The sequence below is a fragment of the Ranitomeya imitator genome, chromosome 2 (assembly GCF_032444005.1).
Source record: "Ranitomeya imitator isolate aRanImi1 chromosome 2, aRanImi1.pri, whole genome shotgun sequence".
Taxonomy (NCBI): domain Eukaryota; kingdom Metazoa; phylum Chordata; class Amphibia; order Anura; family Dendrobatidae; genus Ranitomeya; species Ranitomeya imitator.
The window spans coordinates 309170189-309185837 of NC_091283.1; the positions used below are offsets into that span (position 1 = coordinate 309170189).

The 15649-nt window shown below is 47.3% G+C and overlaps 1 protein-coding gene across 1 annotated transcript in view; it reads right to left on the reverse strand.

The window, feature by feature from the left end:
• The window catches only part of LOC138663381 (zinc finger protein 432-like), a 53759-nt gene extending 38391 nt beyond the window's left edge, over positions 1-15368 (reverse strand). The window contains exon 1 of the mRNA XM_069749558.1: positions 15318-15368. The gene's annotated coding sequence lies outside the window, so the exon portion shown is untranslated. The remainder of the gene's footprint in view (positions 1-15317) is intronic.
• Positions 15369-15649: the final 281 nt, after the last annotated feature.

Below are 15649 nucleotides of genomic sequence, written 5' to 3' on the forward strand. Positions count from 1 at the left end.
TAGGGACAGGAAAAACACTGAGGGGTGGAGGTGCGGAGGGGCTATTTAACCTCTTCTGTGTTCCTGTCCCTATCAAGGATATGAAGAGCAACCTCCTGTGGTGCTGTCATGAGGGACGACCTGGAAATGAACTTTAACCCCCAAAACACATTTCAACATCATTGCAGTCCTGCCTTAAAAGGAGCAGCTAACATCGTTTTAGTGATTGATCCATTAACACAGGTGTGGGTGTTGATGAGGACAGGGCTGGCGATCAATCAGTCATGATTAAGGAAGAATGACATCACTGGACACTTTAAAAGGAGGCTGGTGCTTGGTATCATTGTTTCTCTTCAGTTAACCATGGTTATCTCTAAAGAAACACGTGCAGCCATCGTTGCACTGCACAAAAATGGCCTAACAGGGAAGAGTATCGCAGCTACAAAGATTGCACCTCAGTCAACAATCTATCGCATCATCAAGAACTTCAAGGAGAGAGCTTCCATTGTTGTCAAAAAGGATCCAGGGCACCCAAGAAAGACCAGCAAGCGCCAGGACCGTACCTTAAAACTGTTTCAGCTGCGGGATCGGACTACCAGCAGTGCCCAGCTTGCTCAGGAATGGCAGCAGGCTGGTGTGAGTGCTTCTGCATGCACTGTGAGGCGGAGACTCTTTGAGCAAGGCCTGGTTTCAAGGAGGGCAGCAAAGAAGCCACTTTTCTCCAGAAAAAACATCAGGGACCGACTGATATTCTGCAAAAGGCACAGGGAGTGGACTGCTGAGGACTGGGGCAAAGTCATTTTCTCTGATGAATCCCCTTTTCGATTGTTTGGGACATCTGGAAAACAGCTTATTCAGAGAAGAAGAGGTGAGAGATACCACCAGTCTTGTCTCATGCCAACTGTAAAGCATCCTGAAACCATTCATGTGTGGGGTTGCTTCACAGCCAAGGGAATCGGCTCATTCACAGTCTTGCCTAAAAACACAGCCATGAATAAAGAATGGTACCAGAATGTCCTCCAAGAGCAACTTCTCCCAACCGTCCAAGAGCAGTTTGGCACCCAACAATGCCTTTTCCAGCATGATGGAGCACCTTGCCATAAAGCAAAGGTGATAACTAAATGGCTCATGGAACAAAGCATAGAGATTTTGGGTCCATGGCCTGGGAACTCCCCAGATCTTAATCCCATTGAGAACTTGTGGTCAATCATCAAGAGACGGGTGGACAAACAAAAACCAACAAATTCTGGCAAAATGCAAGCATTGATTATGCAAGAATGGACTGCTATCAGTCAGGATTTGGTCCAGAAGTTGATTGAGAGCATGCCAGGGAGAATTGCAGAGGTCTTGAAGAAGAAGGGTCAACACTGCAAATATTGACTTGCTGCAATAACTCATTCTAACTGTCAATATAACCTATTGATGTTCGTCCTTCGTTTTCGAAGATGACCATGACTTCAGGGTTAGAAGAGAATTAATAGTTATGGGTCCGGAGGTGGCTGATGAGTCCAATCCAGGCCCTGAAGGTTCGCCCACATACTTGACATACGAAAGCAGATGTGGTCAGTACACCAGATTCTGCTTGTGCCTTGCGTACAGCACGCTTTCTTATTGCGTCACAGATTTTCCTATCTTCAGCTGCACGTGCTCCTGAGGTGATCCTGCCCCGCCAACCTGGACGATCCAGGGCAAGCTCTTCCCATTCATTGGTGTTGACTTCCAGGTTTTTGAGAGACACCTTAAGGCAGTCTTTGTAGCGCTTCTTCTGCCCCCCAACTGCTCGCTTTCCTTGGCACAGTTCTCCGTACAGCAGTTGTTTCGGTAGTCGGCTGTCCGGCATTCGAACCACATGTCCAGCCCACCTAGCTTGGACTTTCAGCAGGAGAGTGTAAACGCTGCAGAGCCCAGTTTGTTCCAGAATTGCCGTGTCTGGGACATTGTCTTGCCACCTGATGTGGAGGAGTCTGCGGAGGCAACTCATGTGGAAATGATTAAGCTGTTTAGCATGCCGGCTGTACACTGTCCAGGTCTCGCTAGCATAGAGAAGTGTGGTGAGGACCACCGCACAGTAGACCTTCAGCTTGGTGGTAAGGCTGAGTCCCCTTCGTTCCCAGACGTTCTTACGCAGTCTACCGAAGGCGGCACTGGCTTTGGCGATTCTGTTGTTAACCTCAGCGTCTATGGTTACTTCACGGGAAAGTGTGCTGCCTAAGTAGGTGAAGTTATCGACTGCTTTGAGGTTTTGCTCCTTCACCGTGATACGTGGCTCCTTGTACAGTTTTCCTGGAGCCGGTTGATACATAACTTCGGTGATAACTAAATGGCTCATGGAACAAAGCATAGAGATTTTGGGTCCATGGCCTGGGAACTCCCCAGATCTTAATCCCATTGAGAACTTGTGGTCAATCATCAAGAGACGGGTGGACAAACAAAAACCAACAAATTCTGACAAATTAATGGACAGTGACAAATTGCAAGCATTGATTATGCAAGAATGGACTGCTATCAGTCAGGATTTGGTCCAGAAGTTGATTGAGAGCATGCCAGGGAGAATTGCAGAGGTCTTGAAGAAGAAGGGTCAACACTGCAAATATTGACTTGCCGCAATAACTCATTCTAACTGTCAATATAACCTATTGGTACTCATAATATGATTGCAATTAAGACAAACACTAAAAACCAGAGGGCAGCAGATCATGTGAAAATATAATTTTGGTGTCATTCTCAAAACTTTTGGCCATGACTGTAAGTGTCTTTTTGAGGTGCAGAAGGTTTCCTTTTTCGGCTTTATTTTTTCTCCCTCATCTATAGAGATGGATCCGGTTAAGGTTCAGGCCATTCATGATTGGATTCAGCCCACATCCGTGAAGAGCCTTCAGAAATTTTTGGGTTTCGCTAATTTTTATCGCCGTTTCATTGCTAATTTTTCCAGTGTGGTTAAACCCTTGACTGATTTGACTAAGAAGGGCGCTGATGTGGCGAATTGGCCCTCTGCGGCTGTCTCTGCCTTTCAAGAACTTAAACATCGTTTTTCTTCTGCTCCAATGTTGCGCCAGCCGGATGTTTCTCTTCCGTTTCAGGTTGAGGTTGACGCTTCTGAGATTGGGGCAGGGGCCGTTTTGTCTCAGAGGGATCCTGTTGGTTCCTTGATGAAACCGTGTGCCTTCTTTTCCCGTAAATTTTTGTCTGCGGAACGCAATTATGACGTCGGTAATCGGGAGTTGTTGGCTATGAAGTGGGCGTTTGAGGAGTGGCGACATTGGCTTGAGGGAGCTAAGCACCGTATTGTGGTCTTGACCGACCATAAGAATTTGATTTACCTCGAGTCTGCCAAACGGTTGAATCCTAGACAGGCTCGATGGTCCTTGTTTTTTTCTCGTTTTGATTTTGTGGTCTCGTACCTTCCTGGTACTAAGAATGTTAAGGCTGATGCCCTCTCTAGGAGTTTTTTGCCTGATTCTCCTGAGGTCTTGGAACCAGTCGGTATTTTGAAGGAAGGGGTGGTCCTTTCTGCCATTTCTCCTGATTTACGACGGGTTCTTGAGAAATTTCAGGCTGACAAACCTGACCGTTGTCCTGTGGGGAAACTGTTTGTTCCTGACAGATGGACTAGTAGAGTGATTTCTGAGGTTCATTGTTCTGTGTTGGCTGGTCATCCTGGTATTTTTGGTACCAGAGACTTGGTCGGTAGGTCCTTTTGGTGGCCTTCTTTGTCGTGTGATGTGCGGTCTTTTGTGCAGTCCTGTGGGACTTGTGCGCGGGCCAAGCCTTGTTGCTCCCGTGCTAGTGGGTTGCTTCTGCCATTGCCGGTCCCTGAGAGGCCCTGGACGCATATTTCTATGGATTTTATTTCTGATCTTCCTGTTTCCCAAAGGATGTCGGTTATCTGGGTTGTTTGTGACCGATTCTCTAAGATGGTTCACTTGGTGCCTTTGACTAAATTGCCTTCTTCTGATTTGGTTCCGTTGTTTTTTCAGCATGTGGTCCGTTTGCATGGTATTCCGGAGAATATTGTGTCCGACAGAGGTTCCCAGTTTGTTTCTAGGTTTTGGCGGCCCTTTTGTGCCAAGCTGGGCATTGATTTGTCTTTTTCTTCTGCATTTCATCCTCAGACAAATGGCCAGACTGAGTGAACTAATCAGACCTTGGAGACCTATTTGAGATGCTTTGTGTCTGCTGATCAGGATGATTGGGTGGCTTTTTTGCCATTGGCCGAGTTTGCCCTTAATAATCGGGCTAGTTCGGCTACTTTGGTTTCGCCTTTTTTTTGTAATTTTGGTTTTCATCCTCGTTTTTCTTCTGGGCAGGTTGAGCCTTCTGACCTTCCTGGTGTGGATTCTGTGGTTGACAGGCTGCAGCAGATTTGGGCTCATGTGGTGGACAATTTGGTGCTGTCTTAGGAGGAGGCTCAACGTTTTGCCAACCATCGTCGGTGTGTTGGTTCCCGGCTTTGGGTTGGGGATCTGGTTTGGTTATCTTCCCGTCATGTTCCTATGAAGGTTTCTTCCCCTAAGTTTAAGCCTCGGTTTATTGGTCCTTATAGGATTTCTGAGATTATTAATCCAGTGTCCTTTCGCCTGGCGCTTCCGGCCTCTTTTGCTATTCATAATGTCTTCCATAGATCTTTGTTGCGGAAATATGTGGAGCCCGTTGTTCCCTCTGTTGATCCTCCGGCCCCTGTGTTGGTCGATATGGAGTTGGAATATGTTGTTGAGAAGATTTTGGATTCTCGTTTTTCGAGGCGGAAGCTTCAGTACCTTGTCAAATGGAAGGGTTATGGCCAAGAGGATAATTCTTGAGTTTCTGCCTCTGATGTCCATGCCGCTGATTTGGTTCGTACCTTTCAATCGGGCTCATCCTGATCGGCCTGGGGGCTCTGGTGAGGGTTCGGTGACCCCTCCTCAAGAAGGGGGTACTGTTGTGAATTCTGCTTTTGGGCTCCCTCCGGTGGCTGTAGATGGTAATGCAGTTGTGCCTGGACTGCAGGATTGGACAGGTGTATCTGCTAATTGCAAAGCTGACTGGGGTATTTAGCTGTGCAGGACTCATTAGTCCCTGACAGTTGTCAATGTTCTATTGCCAGTAATGGTTCTCTGCCTGGCCTCTCCTGCCTGCTGCCATTTCAGCTAAAGATAAGTGTCTCATTCTGTTTCTTAAACTCACAGGCTTTGTGTCTATTTTTCAGTCCTGTTCATAGTTTCTATTTTGGTTCCAGCTTCGACTGTCCTGTTGTTTTCTCAGTCTGGTTGGATTCGCTGGAGTTGCAGATATACTCTCCACACCTTTAGTTAGGTGGTGGAGTTTTTGTATTTTTCTGCTGTGGATATTTTGTAGATTTTGTGCTGACCGCTCAGTATCCTGTATTATACTTTCCTATCCAGGTAGAAGTGGCCTCCTTTACTAAATCTGTTTTCCGCCTGCGTGTGTCTTTTCCTCTCCTACTCACCGTCATTATTTGTGGGGGGCTGTCTATCCTTTGGGGGTCTACTCTGAGGCAAGTCAGTTTTCCTATTTTCTATCTTTAGGGATAATTAGTCCTCCAGCTGTGTCGAGGTGTCTAGGTCTGGATAGGCACACCCCACGGCTACTTCTAGTGTCTGTGATAAGTTCAGGGTTAGCGGTCTGTATAGTTACCACTACTCCAGCGAGGGTTTTTTCATGTTGTTCCAAGGCCGCCTGATCATAACAGGAAGCAAGTGGTTTTCGAGGATAACCTTGTATGCGGCTTGATTCATACTTCCTTCGCAAATATTAACCTGCCCAATTCCAGCCTTGCTGAAGCATCCCCAATTCATCACTGATCCTCCACCAAATGTCACAGTGGGTGCAAGACGCTGTGGCTTGTACGCCTCTCCAGGTCTCTGTCTAACCATTAGACGACCTGGTGGGCAAAGCAGAAAATTAGACACATCAGAGTAGATTATCTTACTCCAGTCCTCTATAGTCCAATCTTTAGGGTCTTTGGCAAACTTCAGCCTGGCTCTCCTTTGCTTCTCATTGATGAAAGGCTTTTTTCTAGCTTTACATGACTTGAGGCCTGCCTCTAGGAGTCTGTTATGAACTGTTCTTGCCGTACACTTCATCCCAGCTGCTATTTGCCATTCCTTTTGTAGGTCACTTGATGTCATCCTGGGGTTGCTGAGTGACATTCGAATAAGAGGCCAGTCATCCCGGTCAGTGGAGAGTCGCTTTCACCCTCTGCCGGTCTGTAGCTTTGTTGTCCCCAATGTCTGCTGCTTGACTTTGTTGTAATGGACTACAGTCCATCTACTAGAAAAGCCAGAATTGAGCCCATCTTTTCCTCACTCAAAGCCTGGCGTGTGATGTTACAGGAACTACGGAGCGGTGCTGAGAGCAAGAGGGTATCCGATGCGTTTCAAAGGAGTGGCATCCTTCTTCATCAGGGTTACCGCTATTATCCAGGGACGCCACTGGCCGGGGCTCTCCCTGGCTCTATGCAGCTTCTTTGCATTCTTGCTGTGCCGCGGCTGCCACTAGTCCACCTTCCTGCCATCTGAACACCAGGACCGCCACCATGGATCTTTTCAGGCAGCAACATATAAAGCAGCACCACATCCACAATGCCTTTGGATCCTGGTGAGTTCCCAGCCGGCCCTACCGGTGCATGTGGTTTACACAATTTACATGTGTGCATATATACGCCACACACCCATACCCTGTAGTGTGCAGAGCACCTTAGTCGGGTCACATTTAAGTTAATATCCTGTGGGTTGACAATACTTGCGCGAGGCACAGGATCCACTAGGCGCACATAGTGGAAGCCTGAACACACAACTATTTTCATATAGTCATCCACCCCTATTCAGCAGGGCTCCTACTCAGACCCCCCCCCCCCACAAGCCCCCAATAGGTGCACTTCCTTTCCTCTCATTTTTTGACCCAATTCCCTTCATGGTTGTCATACCCTTAAGCACGGTTTCCGCTTCACTATCATAATTGGTAACACGTCAGTTCTGGCACCTGTCAGTCTCGATTCCAACTGCTGAGGGTAGCATTCAGGAGTTAGCGCTTGTGTGTTTTTCCTATATACAACCGTGGCAGTTTAACCACTTGCTCTTGTCAAAAGCAAACATGGCATCTCAGAAGGTGTGACAGTTCGGCTGAATGCCCTCCGCCCCGACTGAGTACTCGATAGTATGGGGCGGCCTAGATACTACGATACTTACATGCCTAATAATGGCAAATACAGATAGCATCATAAGAAATCGGGATTAAAGCAACCCGTATACATATGGGTACAACCCTGCGGAGCTCCCAAACAACATTCAACCACCAAAGCTTGGAGCAAAAACACCACCAAAAAAAAAAAAAAAAAAACAAAGAAAAGGTTTTCTTGATTAGAATAAAATTGTATTCTTTTATTGCAAAAAATGAGTAAAAACAGAAGTCATTAAGTTATAAATATGTTATAAAACAGAGCTATTCGAATATGGCCACAGATGCCAAGATGTACAAATGCTACAGACAAGACATACTCATGGGCAAAAGTAATACATATTCATCAGCGATATCCCCAATCAAAATACCAATCCAATCTAAAGTGCCAGTGCATAAACCCCAGAGATATAGGGATGGCCAAATCCTAAGAGTCCAAGAGGTAAGTATACAATAGTAACAGAGATTTCTCACTGTTCTTTGATCAGTGACCTGTCATAGAAAACACCACCTAAAACACTAAGGGGCCATACATATTGCAAGTAGTCTCACCCATATACAGTACAGACCAAAAGTTTGGACATGCCTTCTCAGTTAAAGATTTTTCTGTATTTTCATGACTATGAAAATTGTACATTCACACTGAAGGCATCAAAACTATGAATTCACACATGTGGAATTGTATACTTAAAAAAGTGTGAAACAACTGAAATTATGTCTTATATTCTAGGTTCTTCAAAGTAGCCACCTTTTGCTTTGATGACTGCTTTGCACACTCTTGGCATTCTCTTGATGAGCTTCAAGAGGTAGTCACCGGGAATGGTTTTCACTTCACAGGTGTGCCCTGTCAGGTTTAATAAGTGGGATTTCTTGCCTTATAAATGGAGTTGGGACCATCAGTTGTGCTGTGCAGAAGTTTGGTGGATACACAGCTGATAGTCCTACTGAATAGACTGTTAGAATTTGTATTATGGCAAGAAAAAAGCAGCTAAGGAAAGAAAAACGAATGGCCATCATTACTTTAAGAAATGAGGGTCAGTCAGTCCGAAAAATTGGGAAAACTTTGAAAGTGTCCCCAAGTGCAGTTGCAAAAACCATCAAGCGCTACAAAGAAACTGGCTCACATGAGGACTGCACCAGGAAAGGAAGACCTCTGCTTCTGATAAGTTTATCTGAGTCACCAGCCTCAGAAATCGTAGGTTAACAGCAGCTCAGATTAGAGACCAGGTCAATGCCACACAGAGTTCTAGCAGCAGACACATCTCTACAACAACTGTTAAGAGGAGACTTTGTGCAGCAGGCCTTCATGGTAAAATAGCTGCTAGGAAACCACTGCTAAGGATAGGCAACAAGCAGAAGAGACTTATTTGCGCTAAAGAACACAAGGAATGGACATTAGACCAGTGGAAATCTGTGCTTTGGTCTGATGAGTCCAAATTTCAGATCTTTGGTTCCAACCACTGTATCTTTGTGCGACGCAGGAAATGTGAATGGATGGACTCTACATGACTGGTTCCCACCGTGAAGCATGGAGGTGGTGTGGTGGTGTGGGGGTGCTTTGCTGGTGACACTGTTGGGGATTTATTCAAAATTGAAGGCATACTGAACCAGCATGGCTACCACAGCATCTTGCAGCGGCATGCTATTCCATACGGTTTGCGTTTAGTTGGACCATCATTTATTTTGCAAAAGGACAATGACCTCAAACAGGCCTCAAGACTGTGTAAGGGCTATTTGACCAAGAAGGAGAGTGATGGGGTGCTACGCCAGATGACCTTGCCTCCACAGTCACCAGACCTGAACCCAATCGAGATGGTTTGGGGTGAGCTGGACCGCAGAGTGAAGGCAATAGAAGACCATTCTCGGTGACTACCTCTTGAAGCTCATCAAGAGAATGCCAAGAGTGTGCAAAGCAGTCATCAAAGCAAAAGGTGGCTACTTTGAAGAACCTAGAATATAAGACATAATTTCAGTTGTTTCTCACTTTTTTGTTAAGTATATAATTCCCCATGTGTTAATTCATAGTTTTGATGCCTTCAGTGTGAATGTACAATTTTCATAGTAATGAAAATACAGAAAAATCTTTAAATGAGAAGGTGTCTCCAAACTTTTGGTCTGTACTGTAGATGTCCATCTGTAGCCACGCGCCCCGACGCGCGTTTCGCAATGGCTTCCTTGGGGGGCTGGGATTTAATTAGAATCACCTGAAAAATTAATCATCACGTGTTTTAGATTGATTTCAGTGATCCATTGAGCCCTGAGACACTATACCACCCACGAGTTTATTTGAAAAACAAAACAATGAAATCTTTACGACACTTAAATCCAATTTGCATAATAATTTGTAAACATTATCCTGTGTGAATTGCAAGATGCTATTGTTGGAAAATTATACTATGTAGGGGGATAACTGTAATGTGGGAACATTATACTGTGTGTAGGAATCTGCTAATCTGCTATTGTGGGAACATTAAACTATGTAAGAGGATGGTGGTACTGTGGGAACATTACGCTGTGTGTGGTGGGATGATGGTACTATGGAAACATACTGTGTGGAGAGAATGGCGGGACTGTGAGATTATACTATGTTTGGGGGTATGGTGAAACTGTGGAAATATCTTTTGTGTGATACATGCCAGTACTGTGGAAACTTTATACTGTGTGAGGGGAATCATATATACTGCATAAGGGGTGTAAAAACATGTGTCATAAGAAGAACAAATCCTCAGGATTTGCGGCATTTGTACAAAAAGACTGGCTCCTGCCATTCAGACAGGACCCTTCAGAATCAATGTGAAGAGAGAGAGTTTCAGGAAGAAACAGTGTAGATGGTACACCAGGTCAGGTGACCTTGATGACACAGTTTCCTGTTATTATAAAGGCCATAGCCCCAAAGCCAAAACATGTTTAGCACCAAGCAAAAAAACAGGGTGCCAGTGAAGAATCTGAGGTACCAGGCCAAGGTAAAGTGCCCAAGGCAGCTGGTTGTGGTGGCAGTGCCCAGGCGGCACCAGATGAATCCCAGAGTCCAGACTAGGCCAGCCAAGGCCCGAGAACCACACCTGTGCTGATCAAGACCTAGAGTCCAGACTATGCCAGCCAAGGCCCGAGAAGCACACCTGCGCTGATCAAGACCCGGAGTCCAGACTATGCCAGCCAAGGTCTGAGAACCAGACCTGCCCTGGTCAAGACCCGGAGTCCAGACTTTGCATGTCAATTCCTGAAAACCTAACCTGCGCCGGTCAAGACTCAGAGTCCAGATTACGCCAGGCAGGAGCAGAGTCCCAGCTCTTGTTACTTCTGGTTCAAGAGACGGATGTGCCAATGATCTGTGAGGAGAGTCTGCTCAGTAGTATACGCCTGCATTAAAGAGCAGGAGGAGCGAGTGAGTCGGCCATTGCTTCCAGCACTGAAATCAGTACAGGTGTTGGTCCAGGGTGTACAAGAGACAAGTTGAAAGCTGGTAGAAGTGAAGGCGGCCCAGCGAGCCTTGATAGGCTTTATTAGGAGGACTTATGGCCAAACGGGAAGGACGGAGACCCCGCTATGGCCGTTGTTCGCAGAGTAGAGTGTTGTAGTGTTGTCGACTATATGTGTCAGGAAAATCACCCTTGTCAGTAGCTAAAGTAACATGTGGTTAGAGGCTGCTATTACAGTGAGAGTGAGGCGGAGAATTCATTGTGTATCTGATATTGGATATTTCACCTCGTAATCACCCTGTTTTGCATTATTCACTGTTGCCATAGTGATCACAATTCCCATTATCAGGAAATAAATAATTATATCCGAATAAGAACAGGAAAATGTGGCACTCACCCAGGCAGATTGCGAATCAACGTCCTTTATTCATCGTAGCAAAACAATGGACATAGTAAGGAGAGGCGGCTGGGAGAGATAGGCGGTGCGGGGAGGAAGAACAGGACTACGGCCGTTTCGCGCTTGTGCGCTTCCACGGGTCCAGGTGCACAATTAAAAACGTCATATCCTTTATAGGGAACTAGACAACTAGATGTGAACAGGTGTACAATAAAAAACCAAATCGGTTGTGTGCAGAAAACAACATTAACAAGCATGAATATATATCGGCATTGTAAGTCACATAATACAGAGATGCCTGCGTAAATACTATTACAGAAATATTACAAAGAGTATTACAAAAAAATATTACAAAAAAATAGTCATGTCCAGTTTATCATTGAGACCAATGGGCCCTTGCGCATTGGTCTCCATGATCCAACGTGCCTCACGCTGCAATAGAATTTTCTTGCGGTCACCACCTTTTACTGGATTTTTTATCACCTCGAGACCTGCGAATTGTAATACATTCGGGTTTGCGTTGTGGTGATCCCGCATATGTTTGATAAAACGCGGGCGACCTTTCCCAGACGTTACTGAGTTGCAGTGCTCGCCGAATCTTGTGGCCATCGGACGTATAGTCTTACCAATATAATAAAACTGACATGGGCAGAGGATTACATAGACTACGTATGAAGTTTTACACGTAATTAGGTCCCCAACTGTATGACAAACCGAACCTATGCGGACAGGGTTTTTCAGGAGTCTTAAATGGCAGAATTTACAGTTACCGCATTTATGATTACCCGTAGGTTGATATTTCGTGAGCCAATTATTTTCTATTGTGGGGAGACGGTTTTTAATTAGTAAATCCCCCAAATTTCTCGTGCGCCTATACCCAAATCTTGGGCAGTTCATTGTCAGCTGTGACAATTCTCTGTCAGATTGCAGTACATGACAATTTTTATTAATGGCTGCGTAGATCTCTTTGTCAATCGGACTGTGTGTAAAAGTAAATGTGAACCTATGATGCTCATTAGGGGAGGAGTTTGCAGTTTTTTTACGTGTTTTTAATAACTCCTTTTGTGTGAGTTGCGCCACTCTGCGTTCAGCATTCGCTAAAATATTTGGTGGATAATTTCTATTCAGAAAATTTGTCTTTAACTCTGCAATTTGTTTTTTAAAAAACTCCTCATTGTTGTTGATTTTTCTGTAACGCACCATCTGGCTGGGAAAGGTCGCTCGCGTTTTATCAAACATATGCGGGATCACCACTACGCAAACCCGAATGTATAACAATTCGCAGGTCTCGAGGTGATAATAAATCCAGTAAAGGGTGGTGACCGCAAGAAAATTCTATTGCAGAGTGAGGCACGTTGGATCATGGAGACCAATGCGCAAGGGCCGATTGGTCTCAATGATAAACTGGACATGACTATTTTTTTGTAATATTTTTTTGTAATATTTTTTTGTAATACTCTTTGTAATATTTCTGTAATAGTATTTACGCAGGCATCTCTGTATTATGTGACTTACAATGCCGATATATATTCATGCTTGTTAATGTTGTTTTCTGCACACAACCGATTTGGTTTTTTAATTGTACACCTGTTCACATCTAGCTGTCTAGTTCCCTATAAAGGATATGACGTTTTTAATTGTGCACCTGGACCCGTGGAAGCGCACAAGCGCGAAACGGCCGTAGGCCTGTTCTTCCTCCCCGCACCGCCTATCTCTCCCAGGCGCCTCTCCTTACTATGTCCATTGTTTTGCTACGATGAATAAAGGACGTTGATTCGCAATTTGCCTGGGTGAGTGCCGCATTTTCCTTCTCTTACTCGGATATTTGCTCATTGCTTTTTATGCTGAGCACCACCCGATTGCTCAATACTACATACGTGCTATAGGAGTCTTACAGTGGAATCCTTAGGCTGCGCCTGTATTCCCGGCTGCGAGTAGACCTAGTGCCGTTCATATTCTGTGTTTTTTAAATAAATAATTATATTGGTTACTTCCGCCTTGTGTTTGTCGGTGTGTTGTATCCGGTCACCTGATTACAGGGGCATAATGGAGGCATTATACTGTGTGGGGGGCATCATATATACTGCACGAGGGGCATATTGGGAGCATTACACTGTGTGGGGCCAAGAAAGGGGCCCTGTACTATGGGAACAATCCGTTACATCACTTCCTGTCCTCCATAGTTGGGTCGTATGTATTAATTACAGGAAATAGAACAAAACCGTTATGATTCCTATAACGTGGCAACAAAAAGCTCAAAAGAGTCTCAGTGCTGAAGGGGTTAATGTCCCTCGTGCTCAGTAATGGGGAATCTCCAGCACCGACCTCCACCCGCACTCCACATAGAGAATAATGAAGCCTCCAGCACCGACCTCCACCCGCAGAGCCGCACTCCACATAGAGAATAATGAAGCCTCCAGCACCGACCTCCACCCGCAGAGCCGCACTCCACATAGAGAATAATGGAGCCTCCAGCACCGACCTCCACCCGCAGAGCCGCACTCCACATAGAGAATAATGGAGCCTCCAGCACCGACCTCCACCCGCAGAGCCACACTCCACATAGAGCATAATGGAGCCTCCAGCACCGACCTCCACCCGCAGAGCCACACTCCACATAGAGAATAATGGAGCCTCCAGCACCGACCTCCACCCGCAGAGCCGCACTCCACATAGAGAATAATGGAGCCTCCAGCACCGACCTCCACCCGCAGAGCCGCACTCCACATAGAGAATAATGGGGCCTCCAGCACCGACCTCCACCCGCAGAGCCGCACTCCACATAGAGAATAATGGAGCCTCCAGCACCGACCTCCACCCGCAGAGCCGCACTCCACATAGAGAATAATGGAGCCTCCAGCACCGACCTCCACCGCAGAGACGCACTCCACAAAGAGAATAATGGAGTCTCCAGCACCGACCTCCACCCGCAGAGCCACACTCCACAGAGAATAATGGAGCCTCCAGCACCGACCTCCACCCGCAGAGCCGCACTCCACATAGAGAATAATGGAGCCTCCAGCACCGACCTCCACCGCAGAGACGCACTCCACATAGAGAATAATGGAGCCTCCAGCACCGACCTCCACCCGCAGAGCCACACTCCACATAGAGAATAATGGAGCCTCCAGCACCGACCTCCACCCGCAGAACCGCACTCCACATAGAGAATAATGGAGCCTCCAGCACCGACCTCCACCCGCACTCCACATAGAGAATAATGGAGCCTCCAGCACCGACCTCCACCCGCAGAGCCGCACTCCACATAGAGAATAATGGAGCCTCCAGCACCGACCTCCACCCGCAGAGCCGCACTCCACATAGAGAATAATGGAGTCTCCAGCACCGACCTCCACCGCAGAGACGCACTCCACATAGAGAATAATGGAGCCTCCAGCACCGACCTCCACCCGCAGAACCGCACTCCACATAGAGAATAATGGAGCCTCCAGCACCGACCTCCACCCGCACTCCACATAGAGAATAATGGGGCCTCCAGCCTCGACCTCCACCCGCAGAGCAGCACTCCACATAGAGAATAATGGAGCCTCCAGCACCGACCTCCACCCGCACTCCACATAGAGAATAATGGGGCCTCCAGCCTCGACCTCCACCCGCAGAGCAGCACTCCACATAGAGAATAATGGAGCCTCCAGCACCGACCTCCACCCGCAGAGCAGCACTCCACATAGAGAATAATGGAGCCTCCAGCACCGACCTCCACCCGCACTCCACATAGAGAATAATGGAGCCTCCAGCACCGACCTCCACCCGCACTCCACATAGAGAATAATGGGGCCTCCAGCCTCGACCTCCACCCGCAGAGCAGCACTCCACATAGAGAATAATGGAGCCTCCAGCACCGACCTCCACCCGCACTCCACATAGAGAATAATGGGGCCTCCAGCCTCGACCTCCACCCGCAGAGCAGCACTCCACATAGAGAATAATGGAGCCTCCAGCACCGACCTCCACCCGCAGAGCAGCACTCCACATAGAGAATAATGGAGCCTCCAGCACCGACCTCCACCCGCACTCCACATAGAGAATAATGGAGCCTCCAGCACCGACCTCCACCCACAGAGCCGCACTCCACATAGAGAATAATGGAGCCTCCAGCACCGACCTCCACCCGCAGAGCCGGACTCCACATAGAGAATAATGGAGCCTCCAGCACCGACCTCCACCCGCAGAGCCGCACTCCACATAGAGAATAATGGAGCCTCCAGCACCGACCTCCACCCGCAGAGCCGCACTCCACATAGAGAATAATGGAGCCTCCAGCACCGACCTCCACCCGCAGAACCGCACTCCACATAGAGAATAATGGAGCCTCCAGCACTGACCTCCACCCACAGAGCCGCACTCCACATGTATGGCTGTTCTGTGCACACAGGACCTGTGATGAGGTCACAGGAGGGGCGGAGTCAGGGGTCACATGATCAGGGGCGTCATTGTGTGATATGCGGAGTGCACACGCTATTACCCAGGGGCGGTCCCGCTGCGGTCCGGGTCCGATGGGCGTCGTGGTCCGGTCCGGGGTCTCCCATCTTCATACGATGACGTCCTCTTCTTGTCTTCACGCTGCGGCTCCTGTTGAGGGCAGAGCAAAGTACTGCAGTGCGCTGGGAAAGGTCAGAGAGGCCCGGCGCCTGCGCACTGCAGTACTTTGTTCTGA